The sequence below is a fragment of the Podarcis pityusensis genome, assembly GCF_964106645.2.
Source record: "Podarcis pityusensis genome assembly, chromosome: 1".
NCBI lineage: Eukaryota > Metazoa > Chordata > Lepidosauria > Squamata > Lacertidae > Podarcis > Podarcis pityusensis.
The window spans coordinates 61366026-61386739 of record NC_138028.1 but is presented as its reverse complement, the minus strand read 5'-3'; the positions used below and the strand labels follow the sequence as shown (position 1 = coordinate 61386739).

Here is a 20714-nt window from a genome sequence, read left to right as displayed (position 1 = left end):
AGGTGTTCCCCCAATTTTTATCTTTACCCTGTGGGTCAAGCTGAGAGGTAGTGACTAGCTCAAGGTTACCCAAGAAGAACCAGATCAGAAAGGAAAAAAAATAGCCTATGTAATCTAGCATTTGCTACAGTAGCCAAACAGGTAGGAATATAGAAAGCTGCCTTATAATGAGATATACCACTGCCCATCTAGCTCACTGTTATCTATACTGACTGGGGAAGGGTAGTACTTCTGGTGGGGGGACACGTCGTGTTTCTTCTGGTGTAGTTTGGCCACCTTTGTCCCTACCCTGCACTCAGCTCTCACCTGAGGCTCCTAGAAGCTGTCAAATGCGACAGCCTCCACACCCCAGGAATGGCTTCAACTGGCTGGCTAAACCAGGTGAGGGTAGCTGCATGTGAAGACAGGCTCTGGTGCATTTAGCAGATGAGACCAATAGTGAGCCCAACAGTCAAGAAGCTTTTTTTTTTGCCTTGTCAGGTAGGCAAGGTAGCCCATCTAGGAGAAGGAAAACTCTGAATCTAAACCTCCTCTGCCTTGTGGGATATCTTTGGGAGAAGAAAACTCCGAGTAGTAAACCCTACACAAATCCAGTGTGGAGTCCCTAAGATGGCACCTTGTATGCCTCCTTCTGGCAACTCCTGCAGCCAAGGTGGTGCCAGATGTAGAGCTCTGCTTTCCTTTGGACCACATCAACAAGGCTGAGGTAGGGGTCTTGTCGTCTGGCCAGCTCAGGACCTCCATACACTGCCCAGGTTTGCACCCCAGGGAGGTCACTTTGCTGCTGCCTAACACAGTGGTTTAGCTTCATCCCTGGAGGCGCACTCTATTGTCACTCAAGACAGATGGATGAGAACAACAACAACAAAACCACTGAGCTATGGCCCTTCCCCATAAGAGGAAAGCCTTTGAGAAATCTACATGCAAGACAGGAAGGCTATAGCTCTTTCCTGCTGTGGTTCCTCATCAGCTGCTATTTCCGTGGTGTAGTGCCTCTGATGCTGGAAGTCATGCATAGCAATAATGGGTAGCATCCATAAATAGAAAAATTCATGCAGGATAAGGCATCCCCTTACAAAGCCACCCAAGTTGGTGGCCATCAGTACATCCTGTGGCAGTGAATGCCACAGTTTACTTAGGTACTGTGAGATAAAGTATTTTCTTTGTCCTGAATCTCCTACAATTCAGCTTCACTGGGTGACCCCCTGCTTGGGGCTCTGGCCATATTCATTTTTCAGGTTGAGGCCACAAAGAAAACAAGATGGACAATCTAAACTTTACGCGGGTTTGGCAGTTTCCAACTAAAGGCACCATGTGTTTAAAGCTTCCCAGCACACATTTAAAGCACATTACTCCCCGCTACTAAAAATCCTGAGAATTCTACTTAGTTAAGGGTGCTGGGGAAACTACAGGATTCTTGGGGGGAAGTCTTGTGCTTTAAATGTGTGTTGGGTGTGCTTTAAGTGGCCAAAGTAATGAATAGAGAAAACCAAGCTGACCTCCAGGGATGCAGGACAGCAAGTCCCTTGTTCTATTTTCATAATCACTTGAAACAGATTAAAATAATTGGGAGTAAACATTAACAAGCTCGTAATGTTTAAATACCCTTTTCTCGCCCTACTTTCATCAAGAAAAGCATCACCTTTTACATCTTCTAAGTTAATCTGAAGCTGCCAGTGTTACCACAAAACCGTAATTGCTTTTACCTGTCAATATATTTGGGGGGTGCGTGTGTTTGTTTTCCTGGAGATCCCAGTTGCTGATTTTGGATTTCCAAAGAAACAAAGCAAGGTACTTATCTACAAATTCTCTAAAGGCTGCAGAGGTGACTGCAGGAGTACAAACCTCTCCTTCTGTGTCCAGCATGCCAATATGCTGAAAATCTGTAGAATAGTTTTTTTGAGGTTGTTGTCCCCCCCCCCCCATAAACCCCTAGTAAAATTCCAAAGTTATGCATTCTGGCACTCAAGAGTATCATGCTGCCAGTGTACTTAATTACTCAGTCAGCTACTGCAGAGCTCCTGTAAGTGATAGGTCACTTTGCCGTTTTAGCAACTGGTAGCCTGCATATAGAGCAGCCAGCAAAAAGGCTTTGGATTTTGTAGACACATTAGAAATCATTATTTTACCCTCCCAACGACCCTGGGCCATAGTCAGCCAAATAAAACCTTGCTGCCTTCAGTGAAATGCAGAAGCAGCTTTGGCTCAATACAATGCAGAAGCCGCAGTGGAGTGGAGATTCCATTAATACACATACAGACCCCAAAGTCTGTGATCTCTCATATCTGCCCTGCGGAGTGCTCTCACATCAGATGTCAAAGAAATAAACAGCTATCTGACATTTAGAAGACATCTGAAGGCAGCCCTGTTTAGGGAAGTTTTTAATGACTGATGTTTTAATGTATTATTTATCTTTTGTTGGAAGCCGCCCAGAGTGGCTGGGGAAACCCAGCCAGATAGGCAGGGTAGAAATAAATCATCATCATCATCATCATCATCATCATCATCACCACCACCATCCCAAACCCCTCTGCACAGCTTTCGTGGATTGCATACACTCAATGCCATTTTTGTCAATCCAAAATCATTCATTCTCTACCAACTCAATATGCTGCTTTCAGTCTAGATTGCTGTCCGCAAGGGTGGGAGTGCTTACTTGATACATTTGAAAAGCCTCCTTTTGATTAGGTTATGCTTCTTCTCTGCACATGCCCCAAGTGAAGGATGGAGGAAGCAGCAATTGTAATGTCATTGGGCAGGTATGTGGATACACCACTGGTGCCAGCACCCCCTGCACCTGTTTTCAAAGGGACACACTGCAATGTAATGAAGAATCAGTGTACTTCCTGATTTGTAATCATAACACGCATCTAATACTAGTAGCATGTAGCTAAGACATACATCCAAGATTCCTGGAATTTCACTCCAGATTGGGAGTTATGTTTTTCTCTGAAACTAAAATGCCATGTTGTTTGAAGAACCAGGATAATGCAGTAAGCTTTAACTAGAGGGCTGGGGGAGTTAAGGTGGGTCAATTCAGCAATAATTGGGGACACACGTGGTGCTGTGGTCTAAATGACTGAGCCTCTTGGGTTTTCTGATCGGAAGGTTGGCAGTTCGAATCCCTGCAACGGGGTAAGCTCCTGTTGCTCTGTCCCAGCTCCTGCCAACCTAGCAGCTCAAAACCACACCAGTGCAAGTAGATAAATAGGTACCACTGTGGCAGGAAGGTAAACGGTGTTTCTGTGCACTCTGGTTTCCGTCACAGTGTTCCATTACGCCAGAAGCGGTTTAGTCATGCTGGCCACATGACCCAGAAAGCTGTCTGTGGACAAACAGTGCCTTGGCTTGAAAGCAAGATGAGTGATGCAACCCCATAGTTGCCTTTGACTGGACTTAACCGTCAAGGGGTCCTTTACCTTTTCAGCAATAATTAATAGTTAAAGATTCTGATCTTGCATGTTGTTCTTCTGTGTAAAGTTTCATAGTTGCTTACTCATATTCTACTTTGTTTTCCTTACAATCACTATTTGCATACATTGTTCCTTATTCCTCCCTTCCCTGGGATTCATTCCTGTATTTCTGCTGCCGATTTCTTTTTGATGCAACCCTGCTTATATCTTTTCTAAACTGAAATGCATTCACTGGTCTTCTGCTGGTGTGTCTAAAATATTTTCCCTCTTGAATCCTGTCTGGTAACTACCCTCTTGCCCATTGGGACAATTTAAGAACCTCATTTTTCACAAGAAGCCATCAACAGCAGTGGCAATAGCAGGGGGCCCAGCCGCTGATTCATTTTGCCATTGGCCGGATGTGGCCCATATTCCAAGGATTCATTACCCATGTCCCAGAGTGTCTGTTATTTCCTCAACCCTCTGAGGTATCCTTCCCCCAACCTGGAGTCCTCCAAATGTTCTGGATCACAACTCCCATCAGCTCCTGGGGCTGAAGTGACAAAACTACAGGAGGGTACCAGGTTGGGGAATGATGCTCTGAAGATCAAGAAGGTGTTTCAGATATTTTACAACTTCTGGATGTGTAGATTACAATGGTTCAAAGCCTTAATGATTGAATATAAATGAAATGTGTGGGTGTTTAATGGTGCCAAAGTAATAATTGTGAATTAAATAAACAAGAATTATCAAGTTAACCATGAAGGCTATTGACAAACTTAATCTTAATAAAGAGACTAACAGTTCCTGCTAGACTAAAGATTTAGAATAAATTCCTATTCCTTATAAATAAGTTCCTTATACATTTCATATCAACCTGTCCAAGGTTGCTATAGTTACCAGATGTGTAGCTGCTGATGTTTCTCCAGGGTGGTCATTCCATTAATTGGTTCAGAAGTTAATCTTACTTTGAATTTGAAGTTCTCCTAACAAGCCCAAACCAGGCTTGTGGATTTGATTGATTGTCTCCTACAGCAGCTTTGGTAACCATGACAACCTTTATCCAAACTGGAGAGTAAAGGCTGTTTCCCCCAGTCTGTGGATGCCCATCCTTATATTGGCCATTGACGTCTTTAGCATTACTTGTCTTTTCTGCCACATGCCTGCCATTAAAAGGAGGAAGAGGTTTTGCCTTAAGCTCATATAAGATGTGGGGAAATCAGCTGTTGATCTTTAGCCATCAGTGCATCTGAAACTGCTTCACTGTTGCACGAGAGATCTTCTAAAGCTGGACAAAGAATTATAATGCCACATTAGCTTCGCTTTGGCGTCCATTTCGGAAGGCCTGCCTCTACCCCTCGCAGCAAGAGCAAGGCAGTCAGGGAGAATGAATGGCTATTCCATAGGGGATCGAAGTTAGTGTCTCAGTCAACAGTTGCACTGCTGCTCCTTGCTCTGTGGCTGTTCAACAGCCCATAGTACTGCATGATTTAAGGAGTCTGCCAGACTCTCCTGACTTCTTGCCTTGCTTTGAATTAGATCTATGCTCAGCAGGCCTGAGCTACACAAGAGGAAGGGGAAAAATCACTGGGCCAGGTCCCCAGCACCTGTGCAAAGAGCAGAATTGCCTTAAGGCACCTTTAGATACCATATATTATTTACTGAATATTTATCCTGATTTGTTTGCACAAAACATAGATGATGTCTGTTGTTCTTTGACTGGGCATTCTGATTTGTTTATACAATTTCCCATCAGCTGATTCTTATTCCACACTTCCGAGTGCATTTCCCCATCACAAAAAAGCCAGTTTATTTATTTATTTAAAAAGTGGGTTCGTTGTGCCAGAGAACTTTAATGCACTGTAACTGTGGAAACCTACATTTGCTGGTATATAATTAGATCCAATTGTGTATTGGAGGTTAGGGGAGGGGTACTATCCCTGCTGCGGGACACATTTTACTCCTTCTAGGGTAGTTTGTCCACCTCTGGTCCCCACCCTGCACAGAGTTCTCGCCTGTAGCTCCTAGAAACTGTCAGCATGCGACAGCGGCCACACCCCAGGAATGGCTTCGACTGTCTGGTTAAACCAAGTGAGGATAGACAATGGGTCTCAGACCCTCAGTGAGTTAATGACTTCCCCCTGCATGTGAAGACAGGCTCCAGCAGATTGAGTGGAAGAGACCAATAGTGGGCCCAACGTTCAAGAAGGCAGTTTTTGCTTGTGGTGTAGAGGGCTGTTAGGGGCAGATGGGGCTCGTCAACCTGGGAAGGTAGCCCATCTAGGAAAAAGGAAAACTCTGATCCTAAAACTCTGCTGACCTACAGGACATCTTTGGGAGAAGAAAACGCTTTGGAGTAAACCCTACACAAATCCAGAGTGGAGTCTCTAAGACGGTTGGATGGCGCCTTGTATGCCTCCTTCCGGCAATGCCTGCAGCCAAGCTGGTGCCAACTGTATTGCTCTGCTTTCATTTGGACCACATCAGCAAGGCCAAGAGGAAGGTCTTGTCATTTGGGCAGGCCAGGACTTCCATACACGCTGCTTGCGCCTCAGGGAGGTCACTTGGGTGCAAGGATTTGCCTTCACCCCCAGAGCTGCACTCCATTGTCTCTCGAGACAGATGGATGCCAACAACTGAATCCTTCCTACAAATTAGTGAGTCTCTTCTGTGTAATTCACAGAACCAGGCTTGCTGATATTAGTACACCAGCCTCAGTACACCAGCTCATGTAATAGGAATGTTGGTGGCACATGGGGAAACCTAAGATGAAGCGAGGGAGCTCAGGTAGACTTTGTTTCATTCTAGGATCCAATTTCCCTTTCTGACATTTAACAGCCTGACAGAGCTTACCCAATGTCATAAACACAGTTTCCTGCAGGAGCCTTGAGACGCTCTCATAGTTTGGCACCTTAGCAGCTATTAGCAAGGCACTTAAAAAGTCAATATGTCTGTACATTTCACACTCGTGTCTAAAAATCTGGATGCTGTGTAATGTGAAAATGGCCATGCAGGTGTTTTTTATACAGTGCAACTGGAAGCCAGTTGTGGAATCCAGACATCTGGCAAAACAATGTTGCTTGTTTAACCCTTCACATGTTGCATGCACAAGTGTGGCTCCGTATCTGAGAAGCAGCCCTTGGGTGATTGGCACTCTGTCACAGATGCAGCCATGCACTCCATTTGACCTGCATTACAGACGCAAGCAGAAAGGATCCATTGTTGTATGAAAAATAGCACAGATGGACAGAGACCTTTTAAGCCCATTTTCTCAGGCATTTGAAGCTTCTCCATTTGATTCCTCCTCCCTAGCCATCACTCAAGCTCCATGTTTCTATTACAGATGCCTTAAAAGAAACCTCCTTTTTCACTTTCTCGTTTGCGCCCCTGCATCACGTCAATCTCCACACAGTTCAAAGATTAGTATTTATTAGCAAACTGCTGCTTTTGTGTCAGCGGGGAACGTGTACACAAGTTCTCCGGTAATTGTGACTTTATGTATACCTTTGGTGACAGAGTAAAGTGAATTAAACAAGGATAAAAAGGACAGGACGTTTACACAGGATACACAAGAAAGCAGTTTCTATATTAGCCTCTTTTTGGAAGCCAGCCTTCCCAGAAACCCCTTTGTGAATCAGAATTAGGGCAGAGCAACTCGCATTTATATTGCAACTCTCATTCATTCCAAACTATAGGCCATATGGTTTTCAAGTGTGTGTGTGTTTGCATTCCCAGTCCCAGTGCCACCCTTCACTAGGCAGTGGCTAAGTGAAATGTGATAGAACAAACTCAAGCAGACAACAATCAGGATTCAAAATGGCCACAACTTTATTGATTACAGATGTAGGTAGAATTTTGGCTCAGCCATTGCATGTATATCCTCCTGCTTCAGGGTCTTGCCAAGGATTATGGCCTCCCCAAGAAGGCCAATCTACAATGTTCCCTGACCAGGCAAGGCATCAACCAATGCCTAGCCAGCCAGCAAGGCACTCTCCAACTGGTGGGGCCTCTGATTGGGCCATTTGAAGCTAGCTTTCTGGCAAGGAGTCTTGCCCTCTGATCTTGCTGGTTGAGGGAATTCCCAAAAGGCTTACAAACATATGTGATCTGGCTCCTAGGGATGGCGGTGGAGAGTGAGAGGCTGCAATCACTGCCCACCTGGAAAAGTCATGAGTGGCTATAATCATCCTGGTTCTTTCCCAGTTGTGATTAGAATAAGTAAAAAAGTTAAAGGTAAAGGACCCTTGAACAGTTAAGCCCAGTCAAAGGTAACTATGGGGTTGCAGCGCTCATCTCGCTTCCAGGCCAAGGGAGCTGGTGTTTGTCCACAGACAGCTTTCTGGGTCAGGTGGCTAGCATGACTAAACCACTACTGGCGCAACAGAACACTGTGATGAAAGCCAGAGTGCATGAAAATGCTGTTTACCTTCCCGCCACAGCAACACCTATTTATCTACTTGTACTGGTGTGTTTTCGAACTGCTAGGTTGGCAGGAGCTGGGACAGAGCAATGGGAGCTCACACCTTTACGGGGATTCTGATCAGCAAGCCCAAGAGGCTCAGTGGTTTAGACCACAGCGCCACCCGTGTCCCTTGTGATTAGAATACCACACCCATGACAAAGGGGTGGTTTTCATTTGTGCTTCATTGTTCAGCTTGTTCAGCTTTATTTCCATTACCTCCTCCCCTCCCATGGCCCAGCTGTTTTCTTATTTCTGGCCTCCTTTGCAGTATAAAATCATACATTTTTTCCTTTTTCTTTTTTTGTGCTGCGTTCTTATTGCCTGTTGGCTTTGCTTTAATTGGATATTAGAAAACAGCATAGGTGCAGCAAGAAGTTCACGGAGATAGGAGATTAGATTTACCTGTTTTCATGGGAATAATATTTTACCCTTTTATTTCCTCCCCTCCACAATACTCACCAATATCTCTCATTTTTTCTCTTTCACCTCCCCCCCTCCAGCTTGTTTACATTCCTTTTATTTTATTTATTTTTTAGAACAGTTTGCCCTTATTGTCATAGAGCATGCTATTAGAAAACTCAGGGAAAGAAAGTAGGAAGCTACAGGTTAGGCTAATTGGCAACACCTGCATGGCAGGATGCTATGAATTACAAAACAGCATCTCACTCTGAAGGATACGGAGCTGTGAATTGAGGAGTTACAAAAATGAGGAATGTTTTCTGACATTTTCCAATTCTCAGAAACTGGCTTAAAAGGAAAGAGCACTTAGAGAAGAAGTTTGAGGTGCTTTCTGATTTCACACGAGGCAAGATCAAGTTTTCCCTTCTTGGAAGAAGGTTCTGAGAAAAACATTTAGTGAATAAAGAGAATGGCCAAACTTTAAGCCTGTCCTATTGAACTGAAAGGGGTTTTTCTCTCCCTTTCTCTTCCTTATTTTGAAAAAAAGCCAAACCACTGCTAATTTGTATTTCTATTAGTTTCATCAGAAACCACCTCTTGCTTTTTTCTTGCTTATCAATAGGTTTTTCAGGAAAGACATAAAGCTATTATCTATTATTATTTTCAGATTCTCTTATTCAATTATTGACACACTGGCAAGAATTCTTCATTGGAAACTGCTGTACAGTATTATAGTTCTCATAGTCAATAAAATGTTTAAATTCACTTGTGGAGTGTGCCCACATTACGAATTAAGTAGCATGGTAGTAAACCCCACTGAATTCAATGGGGCTTTTGAGCAGACATGTATAGGATTGCATTGCTAAACCAGTTTCAAACTAGTTTAGCCAGCGTGTCTTGTAGAATCTCCAGGATCTGTAGTTTCCTGTGAACCTTCAACAGAGGAAAATCTAGACTCCCACGAAACTGCTATTCTCAAAATTCTTGGTAGAAGGCAGGCCAGATTTAAACAAGTTTAAAACTGTAATGTAGGTGCATGTATGCTATCAAACTATTTTCTGGAACAACACTTTAAACAAATCATTATTTCTTTTCCTGAACGATACTCTGCTTTTTCAGCTTATGTTCACTGTCTCCTTAGAACTATAAATCTGTTTTCATCAATCATTTGAATTGCATGGCCTGTCAGTGATCTCTTGACAGTCATTAATACCTTGACATCATGCACCATGATGTAACATACCCCTCCATTAGCTACATGGTATTGGATTGTCTGAACAACATGATCTTATCAATGGAAGTCATTCCCACCTGTGGAGTGAGAAGACCCTTTATAGAAAAGAACTTTGAATTATTTTTATTTGGAAGACAAGCATGGAGTTAACCAAGGAAAACATTCTGCATGCTCAAAAATTCTGCATATGCAAAATGAAAAAGAAAGGTCACCAAATTCTAACCTTTCCACATATTAGAATAATGTGGCTAGAATCATTCTAGTCCCAAAAGCCGATGCACTTTTGTTTAGTTTAATCTGATTATGGTATCTTTTCACCCAGTATATAAAATGTGCCTTTAATGATTTTTACCTTATGTGATGGCCTACATCTCACAAAGAATATAGAGACAAATATATGAAAATATGAGTTAGTTTTGCTCTCATTTTAAGCTTGATTCAGTCTTATGACCTCTTGTCTCTGCCGTTTTCATCCTGTTCTCTTTGGCTTGCCATTTTCTATCACCTCAGTGTTTGCAAGTCAGGGACAAGTAAGACTGGACTTTGCCCAGTTGAATTCAAGACAAATAACAATGGATCAAATAAGGAGTTTAAGGCTGCAATCCTAATGCCATTTAGCTATGAGTATGATGTTCCACTGAATTCAGTAGAATTTACTTTTGAGTAGACATTATTAAGATTGCATGGCTAATTCAGAACGATCATTTTTTGGTTGTTTGTGCCTATAACACTGACTGAAGATGAGAAGATGTGGGGGGAGTAAATGAGGTTCTGGGCAGTTAATAATGAAACAGTGGGATCAAAGGAGGAAAGCTCAAATATAATGTAAGTTCAAGAGTCTTATTTGTGGAACTTAAGAGATCATTATTATTTGGAAATGCTGGCCAAAAAAGAGAGCTTATAGAAGCAAAGTAGGGGCAGAGAATTTCAAAGGGAAGGAAATAAATATTATTCCTAGGTCATGATTTAGCCTTTAGGAAATTTTAAAAGTCCACTATTAAAAAGTGTTGATCAGAAATTCTTTCAAAGTGAGATCACCGAGAGAGAACTGTTTTTCAAAATAAGCTAATAAAGGAAAATATGGAATATAAGCCACCTGCATGCTAATTAGATATAAAGACCTGTTGAAACAAGATTTTGAGTCACATACCAGAGACTGACAGATTGATAAGATGAAGATGGACAATCAGAATTTTGAAATTGGAACCAACAAGCAAGAGAGCAGAACATAAATAAAAGGCATTTCCTCTAGAAACCAGAACATGAGGAGTCCCTAGAAATTAATTTAATTTAATTTGGAATATATAATTGGTGATAGTGTATATGATATGATTTGATATGATTTATTTATTAATAATTGAAATATTTTTATTGGAAAATGAATAAATCTTATTTATAAAAAAAGAAATTCTTTCAAAGTTTGTGTTTACCTGCAAGGCTGTGAAAATTTATTTATTTACGATTTCAGCGGCTAGCCCTTCTTTCATGAAATGAATATCAGGATGAACTACAATATAAAACACAACAAAAATAAAATAAAATCACACATCATTTAATTGAGAGAGAAAAATTACAACCACTATTAAAACCACACATTTCTAACAACAAAGTTGGTAGATAATTAATTAATTAAGTTTGCAACTGGTCCCAGTTACATCCATGAGTCCACCAAAAATTCCCAATCAAATATGTGTGCAAGTTGGGTCTCAGAGGGGAGGGTATTCTGCCACCACAGAAACGGCTTTATCCCATGTTCCTGCACAGGGTACTTTGATGGATTGCATGTATATATCACATGTTTCTCCAAGGAACTCAAAGTGTCATACATGGTTCTCCACTTCCACATATAATTCCCACAACAACCCTATGAAGTAGGTTAGGCTGAGAGGCAGTGACTGGCCCAAGGATGGCTCCACAGAGAGCACATTGCAACCACTCAGCTGAGAGGTTACTAGAACAGGGATTATAGTGACAATGACATCTCTGTCCAGGAACAGCCATGGCTGGTGAACCAACAGGAACTAGGAAGAGGTGCCTAGGTGCATAGGAGACTTCATTGCCTATTGAGGTAGGAATATACTAATTGCTCTTCATCTTGCCCTTTGGGACAGCTTAGAAAAACCAGCTGAGTAAAATTCTTGACATGCTCCTTAAAATCCTTAGAAAGCTTTTGAAATATCTTTCTCCTTGTTACCATTGTGTTTTTTCTGTGTTATGTGCTCCTATCACATTCTGTGTCATATAAATATTCTCTTTGATTTTTTTCTTTTGAGAAGTTCTTTTATTATATACATAAATGCATCCTACCAAGCACTTTTTATGCTGGACCCAAAAAAAAGATAAATAAGTAGGACTCCCTTCATGAGAGAGTTCAAATTGCCTAGTTGGTCCAAAATAATCTGCAACCTTTTTTTGCGGGGGAATCATTCCATTCCCTTGCCTTGTTCATGTTGGTTGCCCTTGATCATGGATGGGAGTTGTAGTTCAACAACATCTGGAGAGCCAAAGGTTGCCCACACCTGCTATGGGTGAATGAACCTTACAGATGAACTATAGGGTATGAAAGTTTCTCCTGAAGAAGGGAGGGAAAATGTGATATGATGCTGCTTGAAAATAAACCTAGCATATTTACTCATTGGGACGCGGGTGGCGCTGTGGGTTAAACCACAGAGCCTAGGACTTGCCGATCAGAAGGTCGGCGGTTCGAATCCCCGCGACGGGGTGTGCTCCCGTTTCTCGGTCCCTGCTGCTGCCAGCCTAGCAGTTTGAAAGCACACCAGTGCAAGTAGATAAATAGGTACCGCTCCGGCGGGAAGGTAAACGGCATTTCCGTGTGCTTCTCTGGTTCACCAGAAGCCGCTTAGTCATGCTGGCCACATGACCCAGAAGCTGTACGCCGGCTCCCTCGGTGTCAAGGATGATTGGTGGGTGCTAGAAGAGATAAGAGTCCGGGCCTCCAGCCAGTTTTACAGGTTTTATTAGGTCCATTTTCCTATTTACACACAGAGCTCTCAGAGCACATCCGGCTCATTCAGTATCAGTTGCAGAGACTGACCTTTCCTTTCGTTTTCTCCAACATAACCACTTCCGGAGCCCTCCCCTTTTCCTTCCTCTCTGACGTGAAGAGCTAAGCTCCAGAAATTGCTCCCCCCTCCCTGATTCATTGCTTCCTGACAACCCTTCGTCATCCTCCCCCTCTGATGAGGTGCAACTACTTATGATTGGAGGCTTATCTCTGTATTTTCCCATCATTTCCCCCTTCTCAGTCCCCAGTTATCTGACACTCGGCCAGTAAAGCGAGATGAGTGCCGCAACCCCAGAGTCGGCCATGACTTGACCTAATGGTCAGGAGTCCCTTTACCTTTTTATTTACTCATAGTGAATGAGTTCTCCGAGTACCAATTCTTAGGTAGCTCAAGCAACACCATCCATGGACAAGAGAAAGGTATCAATAGATCTGGATGATACCCCCTCCCCCAGTTTTTCAAAAGTACTCCCCTAAAATAAAAATAAACTTGGGGGGGGGGGAATGCATAAGCAAAAGGGAGGGAAGTGCTGAGTATATGCCTGTTGAGGAAAAGAATGGGAAACAGTGGGTGGAGGTGTGAGAAGGCATGGTATGTAGTATCATGAAAGAAAACATGGGTAACTAACTTAATGCAGCAACACTTCATTGCAAGTCTTACTTGTAAAAAAGGTCAAATGAATCTTGTGCATGCAGACATACAGTGATCCCAAATGGACAGAGGACTATCCTAGAATCATAGAATCATAGAGTTGGAAGAGACCACAAGGGCCATCGAGTCCAACCCCCTGCCAAGCAGGAAACACCATCAGAGCACTCCTGACATATGGTTGTCAAGCCTCTGCTTAAAGACCTCCAAAGAAGGAGACTCCACCACACTCCTTGGCAGCAAATCCTACTCTTGCAGTTGCAGGAATATCATCACCAGCAGAGGACAGTGAGGAGGCATCAGCCCTGATCGGAGGTAGAAAGAACGTGCTTCTGGCAGCACACACACTTTACGTTTAAAGCACACTTGACGCACTTTCTCTTCCTCAAGGAATTCTGGGCACTGCAGTTTGTTAAGGGTAGCTGGGAATTGTAACTTTGTGAGGCAAAAACTACAGTGCCCGGAAGTCTTTGAGGGGGGCAAATGTGCTTTGAATGTACTTTAAAGATATTGTCCCTAAGCTGTTGTATCATTTTGGGGTGGGAGATGAGTCTATGGGCCTCTCCAAAGTGGCCTGGGGGTAAGGGAAGAGAAGAAATTTTGCTTAAACACAGCTCCCCACAATTACATTGGTAGAGAAGGACTTGATTCCCTTTACTTTTATAAGACTTCTTACCCACCCTTCACTGAAAGATCCCAGTGCAAGTTACAGCAGCAGAATATGCAGCTGTAACAACAAATAGATCCATTCCAAATGGAATGAAGCTGTACATGTTCAGCTAAAGAGCTGGGTCCCACAAAACAAATTACCTTAACTGCCAAAGACCTTGAAGTCACCAGGGGTTCATTGCTACTGTAAATTTTCTGGGGTTTCCACACTTGTGGGTTGAAGTACAGAAATGTAGCATTCAACTTCAATGGAAGCCAACTATTGAGAATGGGGGGCATTAGAGACATGAAGACAATATTCTCACATTGCCCTGCTACACCTAGCCTCATGGCCCTTAATTCTTGAAGCTGTAAAATGCATATAATACAAGGTGCAAAATGAAGAAGGACTTTGCTTGTAGGTAGCTGTGGAGGTAGGTGCTTATAGCAAACATCTGTGGGTCCTGACTGCTTTAATATTTGAGAACACAACACAGTTTTGCTCCAGCTCTGCTGATGATTAAGAACCTTTGAAAGGGATTGACGTATCAGCCTACCATAGAGCAGCAGAGCAGTGCAAAAATCATTTTGTAATTATAGAACTTTCCTGTAACTTTGAAGTTTGATTATCTGCACAGTTTGCTGGTTTGCACCATTTGCTTATTTGCACAGTCTGCTTATTTGTGCAATTTGCTTATTCATATTGATTTGCATGTCAGAATTTTAACCTGTTGAGTATGTGCGGTTCTTGTGGAGATGTGCTGGTTCTAGCTCTCCAGCAGCTCTGTAACACCGATGGCCTGGGTCTGAGATTGGATGAACATTATCACACCATCCCAGAGAAATTTGAGTGTGTCACATGGGATAGGCCTTTGAAAAACCACCACCAATTTCATTACAGTCCAAAGAAGATAATGGCATCATGGAATCCACAGAATTGGGTCTCAGAGAGCATTCCAGGCGATCTTTTTTTTTTTAAATAATGTTTATTAAAATTTTCAAAAATACAGAAAGTAAAAAGTTAAAATACATTCAGAACCTTATTTTCATATATCCACTTTCTGGGACTCCCCCCTTCCCCCACCCCTATCATATTCCTGTTTCATATTGTTGGCTCCACAAGCTCTCAATTCTGATTAAAAACTTAATTTGTTTAGACCATTGTTCGAATTTAAAATTTCTACACTCCTCATCAATACCCTTAATAAAAAGCCAAAAGTTTCTTTCCCAGGGCCCACCCCATTTTTATTCCACAATTTCCCTTTTTTTTTTAATAATAAAGACTCCCCACATAATAAAAATATCAGAAATAAGAAATAAAAGATAGAATAGATGAAACAAAACCAGTTCAAAGAAAGAAATTGACAAGCCTTTGGATTTTAGTTCTCCCCCTCTGTCCCCGGTTTAATTTCCCCCTGACCACCAAACCATGTTATCCGCCTGGAATTCTTACAATCCATAAATCACCTATTTTCCCCCAACTCCTTGCTGGTTTTTTTTTTTTTTTGTTTTTTGTTTTTTCCCTTACATAATTTATTTTTTAAAGCACTTAGCTTCAGATCTTTAATAAAGCTCCCCCCATTGTTCTTTCCAAATTGTAGTCCAGTTTCCTCTTGTTCCGCTGCTGAAACGTTCTAATTCAGAAGCTTAGTAAGTCTGCAGGGATTATTGTTATTCAGGAACAAAAACTTGCGTTCAGTCCCTTCCTTTCTTCAATAGAAAATTCTATTGTCTCCTTTAGCTGTACACCCTGTAGACAAAATATTATTTCCGTTTTGCAGCTTTCCCAGAAGATAACCAGTTCTATAAAATTCCAATGGTATTTTTCCACTTACAACCATCTTTGTAATGTCCCGAAACTCCTCTAGGGGGATTATTGTAACTTTGTTTTCTCTAGTCCAAAAGTCCGATTGTTATCCATGTTTTCGCCATTTTGTATCCAAGTTTTAAAAAGTTGTAGCAAATTGTAACAAATTTAGCCAGCAAAGTTCTCATAATAAAATCCTCTCTGCTTTCCGACTTTGACAGCTACTTTGACAGCTGTCAAAATCTCCGACTCTTTTCACCAGGCTCTCTCTTCAATCACCCCGGTTCCCAGGGGGGGGGTTACGTTTCTTCTCCCTCAATTCGTCCTCCAGCACAGTTCTTATAATTTCCCATCGTGGAATTCTTAGGTTTTATCAGCAATACAAATCTTTTTGGACCTTGGTTTCCCCGTCCTTGTCTTAGAAGGTTTACAATAGCGGGGGGGACTGACTTCCTTTTTGGATCCCCCCCCGCTCGTGTCCAAATCGAAAGGAAATTCTTTTTTTTCCCTCCTTTTAAACCCAGTTTCCAAATTACTCACGGGTTGTTGTTAAAAAGTCCGAATTTTCAATGGAAGAAGTCAGCGCTCTCCGCCGGATGGCATGCGGCTGCGCTCGGCAGGGATAGCAGAGGACTCAAAGCACCACGCTTCTCCCCGGCACCCGATCCGTAGCCTTTAAAAAGGCTCCTTCACGAGTCGGGAGGGCGCTGACGGTGCCAGCCGAGTCTCCATGTCCACGGCCCTCGTGGCCGTGGTTTTTAAGGGTCCCCGCATCGCCGGTGCGGTAGGACCCAGCCCCTGCCGAGCAGGCTCCCTCCGGAGCTCGGAGGGAGTCCGCCATTCGGCGATGGCGCCAACCCGGAAGTCCCATTCCAGGCGATCTTATCACTTGTCACTTGAACTGAGTTTATTTGAACCCATTTATCATTTTCATTAGAATCATTGTAATGAGAAAGGAACACTGCTCCGTTTTTAAATCTTGCCAGCATGTAATATACAGCCTGGATGTAAAGAAAGCAGCAGCAGACACTATCAAACTCATTTTCATTTTGCTTTGCTTGCAGCAATCTTCAAGTAAAGGGGACATAGAGGGTAAATGAAGATGCAGAAGGGGGACTGTGTCAGAACACTTCCGGGTGGAAATGTAAGCATCTTTCTGAACTGTAATGTGTTTCAGGAATCCCAAGGAGATCATGTTCAAAACCCCAAGGCTGGATGGTCTTACAATATGTTCCTATCTGTATGTAAGTTTGAGTGTGTGTGTGTGTGTGTGTGTGTGTGTGTGTGTGTGTGTGTGTATTGATCAAGCTAAAAATCTGCAACTGCTTTGAGGTCTTCTTGGCTCATTACACTTTCTCACAGTGTGGTTCTGGCTGAATGTGCCAGAGATACTAGTGAATGCAATTCCCTCTTTGCGCACACACAGAGAAGTTCTATTACCAAAGAGGGATTGTAAGCCTCTGGATTTTGATCAATGTACTTACAAAACTGAGTTAGAAGAGAATAGCAAGAGATAAGACATAAAACTCTTACTGTCATTTCCCTCCTTTTACTTGTGATTTCAAGTCCTCATCTCCAGCACCATTTTTTTCAAGGAGAAAATTGACAGTATGTAGTGTGAAGCTTCATATACCACCAAGAATCATTTGCCTCTTGCCCTTTTGCCCCTTCTCTTTTACTTTCTCTCTGCATTATCCCAGACTCTGACTATGCTCTGACTATTTCTCTCTGCATTATCCCAGACTCTGACTATGCTCAGGGTTCTCTTTCCTCCATTTCCAATTCCACAACCTGACATTATCAACATGAAGTTGCCTTGTACTGAGTCAAACCACTGCTACACCTCACCCTGCTGCTGCTGTCTCAAGCTGACTGGCTGCATCTTTAATATATCCACTAATTCAAGGATGGGGGCCTGAAAGCTTGCAGGCTGGATTCAGCGCACCAGGCCTTTTAGATCAGCCTGTGGGCCTCCTCAGCAACTGTCCAAATGGGACACCATCTTCTGGGAGTGCCGCTTCAAGTTGTAACTTGAAGGGGAAGGTGGGTGAAGCACCACAATAATAATAAGAGCCATGCTGAATCAGGCCAAAGGTCTATCTAGTCCAGCATCCTGTTCTAGAGTGGCCAACCAGAAGCCCATAAACAGGACCTGAGTGCAACGGCCCTGTCCCATCCTGCAATTCCCAGCAACGGGTATTCAGAGTCATACTGCTTCCGACAATTGTTCCCTTCAGGGCTTGCAATGTTATGCTAGCATTCCCTTCCAGCTGCCACTCAGAGTGGTGGTTCTCACCTTTCCCATTGGGAAAGGTTAGAGGGGAAGGGAGCCAGCTATATCAAGATTCCGCATTTCACGGCCCCTAGAGCCCCTAGAGTTACAAATACCTCCCTTTCCCCCTCACTTTTCCCATGTGGAAATGCAGAAAAGAAATTAGAAATCTGCCAAAATATTCTTAAAGGAAACCATATAATTGCATTGTGCAAACAGAAGTATTTTCCTATACTCCTATCAGAAATGCCAGGCCAACAAAAATGTCTTAGATTTGCACTTTCCTTTATGTGGCCATATTTTATTTGTGGCTTATAGGCATCTTGCGATCAACCGGGATCGACAGTTCCCTTTCTTTTTCTGTGATTCCCTACTGATAAGTCCAAGCAGCTACTGAAGTGCTCATTATTGATTCCCAAGTGTATGACCTTATAGTCACAACTATTGAACGGAATCCCATTTCTGTAACTCATGTGGTTCATCCTGTAATTTTTTGATGCTTATCTCTTCTGACAAAGCTTCCCAATCTGTAGTCATCAGCAAATTTAATCAGCAGACACGTTTTTACCACCCAAGTACAGCTGCTAACAAACACAGAAGAAAATGGGTCTCAGAATGACCTCTAAGGAACTCTTAAGTTTTGCTTCTCTGACTTGGTTTTTCAGCCCTTTTTGTTTTCTTATATGATTGTTTTCTTATTAGTAATTCCATTTTTAGACCACTTTACACCAATGTTCTCAGAGCCGTATACAAAGAATACAGTAAAATGCAACATGAAATATTCAATAAAATTATCCAGGCATCACAATGAATAGGAACAGGACAGTCTCCAGGTGGTGCCTCTAATGAAGGGGTTGCCAACACGGTGCCCATGAGTTCAATTGTGCCCTCAAGCACATCCCCTCAAAAATCTACAATGTGTAAGGTAGTGATTGTTCTCCCTGCTCAGTTCCATGGAAGTGAATGAGAAAGTATGGACACACTGAAACTTCATTAGCATATGGCTGTCTCTGTGCTCACAAGGGATTGTTTGAAGAAATCAGTCTAAAGCAGACTTTCCTTCCATAATTTAACAGTAGCAAGCAGTAGAAAGCAGTAGCAACCACATCACGAATTTTAAGAGAGTCCTTGAAACAAAACAAAAAACAAAAAAAAAACAGTTAAAAGCATAATGGTGAAAAGTTTTGACCATTTTACATGTATGTTTTGCTGTGGTTACTGTCTCAGGAAATGTTCACATATGTGTTTGTGTCCACAAGCCAGAAATTCTCTTGGTGCCATGGTAACAATCTCTTCTCCTTACTGTATATAAGCATGAAAGTCTTGGTAACACTCCCTCCCCCCACCTTGTGAAATAATTTTATCTCTTTCATAGCTACCCATCTTTAGGTGGTCCCCCACACCTCCCTCCCCGTTTCTTGACATCTCTGTTTTCTTTATGTGTCACATAGGCCCACATAGCTGGTAAGTGTTAGTGTTGGTGGAGTGGGAGAAGAAACAAACGCATGAAGACTCTGTGGAATGTAGGATTTGTTTGTACAGAAGGCTCACAGGCAAAATAACTTAATGCTTCTTCAGATAATCACTGTCAGTATTTGAAAAGGCATTTGCACAAAGCTTCAACGGGGGATACAAAATCTGATTAGAATGTAGATTAAAACCTAGATAGGTGCTATCTGATACCAACGTTATATTGCTCATCGGGTGTAAATTATGGTTTGGGCGTATTAATTTCTCCATCGATAGAAAACTGCTACATAAAGGGCAGTTCTGAAACGGAGAAAATAAGGAATTACCAGTTGCCAGTACTGAAGCTCTATTTAGATGGGTCCCCTACTTCCCTCCATTATCAATTTTCCCACACTGGTTAGGTCTGAAGTGGGATTGTAAACTCATTTTGCTGAATCTCTGCAATCTGGGCCCCTGATCATGCAATGTTCCTGATAATAGGAAGGACTTTACATGCATGCAGCTGAACATGTTTACAACCCCCCTTCAAATCAGTGTGCTCAATGTGAGGATGTCAAGGGTGGAGGCAGCAGAGCCAATGCTCACCTCCCCCATCCACCACCCTTCCAAAAATAGAATTAGGAATGAATAGGTATTGTGCACTCCCAACAGATGCAACTGGAAATGCCCTGGGTACAACCAGCCTGCTTAGTGATTTTGCCACTGAAGTGAATATTTTCACTTCTTTTATGATTGATCAGGTCACACACGTTTCCATTTGTTCAAAGTCAAACAGTAGGTTGCACACATGAAAAATCTGGTGGTATTTAATTTGTTTCCATGCTTCTGCTTCCCTTTATTTAAAGGTTCCAGACTACATTGACATGGTAGTCTCAGAAATTTAGTGGAGATATAATAATTTATCATGCAGAGTCTGAAGGGCTCAGAGAACTAGACCTTTTGAATGAGCCTTTTAATGTTTCCATGGCTGCACCTCACTTCTGCTTCTGAACCTATCCATCATTTTTATTTTGGACTATAAAGTTTGAAGGCAAAGACTTTTGTTAATTAGCACTCATCATCTCTTTACAGAAGACACTTGAGTAGTGATGGGAGAAATCTGCCCATTTCAGTTTGGAATGGGCTGGTTCTTTCCAAACTTTTTTGGAGAATTCATGGACAGAACTCAGCTTCTTCCCCCCACTCCTAAATATTTCAATGCTTGGAAAGACCAGCTTCAAGAGCTCCTTCACTGGCATTCATCCTTTTGTCTGCCAGTTATTTTCTCTGTTAAATTTCCACACTATAAACACTATAAATTTCCCGCAATAAACACTTGTCTAGTCTCACAATTCCCTGTGAAGAAGGATTGATTGC

At 42.4% G+C, this 20714-nt stretch overlaps 1 long non-coding RNA gene across 3 annotated transcripts in view; it reads left to right on the top strand.

Moving 5' to 3' along the window:
* Window positions 1-20714, top strand: part of LOC308464978 — a 38323-nt gene that overhangs the window by 14399 nt on the left and 3210 nt on the right. For 2 of the 3 annotated variants that reach the window (XR_013980205.1, XR_013980207.1), the window contains one exon: window positions 16681-16760. The exons of the other annotated variant lie outside the window; for it this stretch is intronic. This is a non-coding gene — a long non-coding RNA (uncharacterized lncRNA). The remainder of the gene's footprint in view (window positions 1-16680; window positions 16761-20714) is intronic. 3 annotated transcript variants of the gene reach the window in all.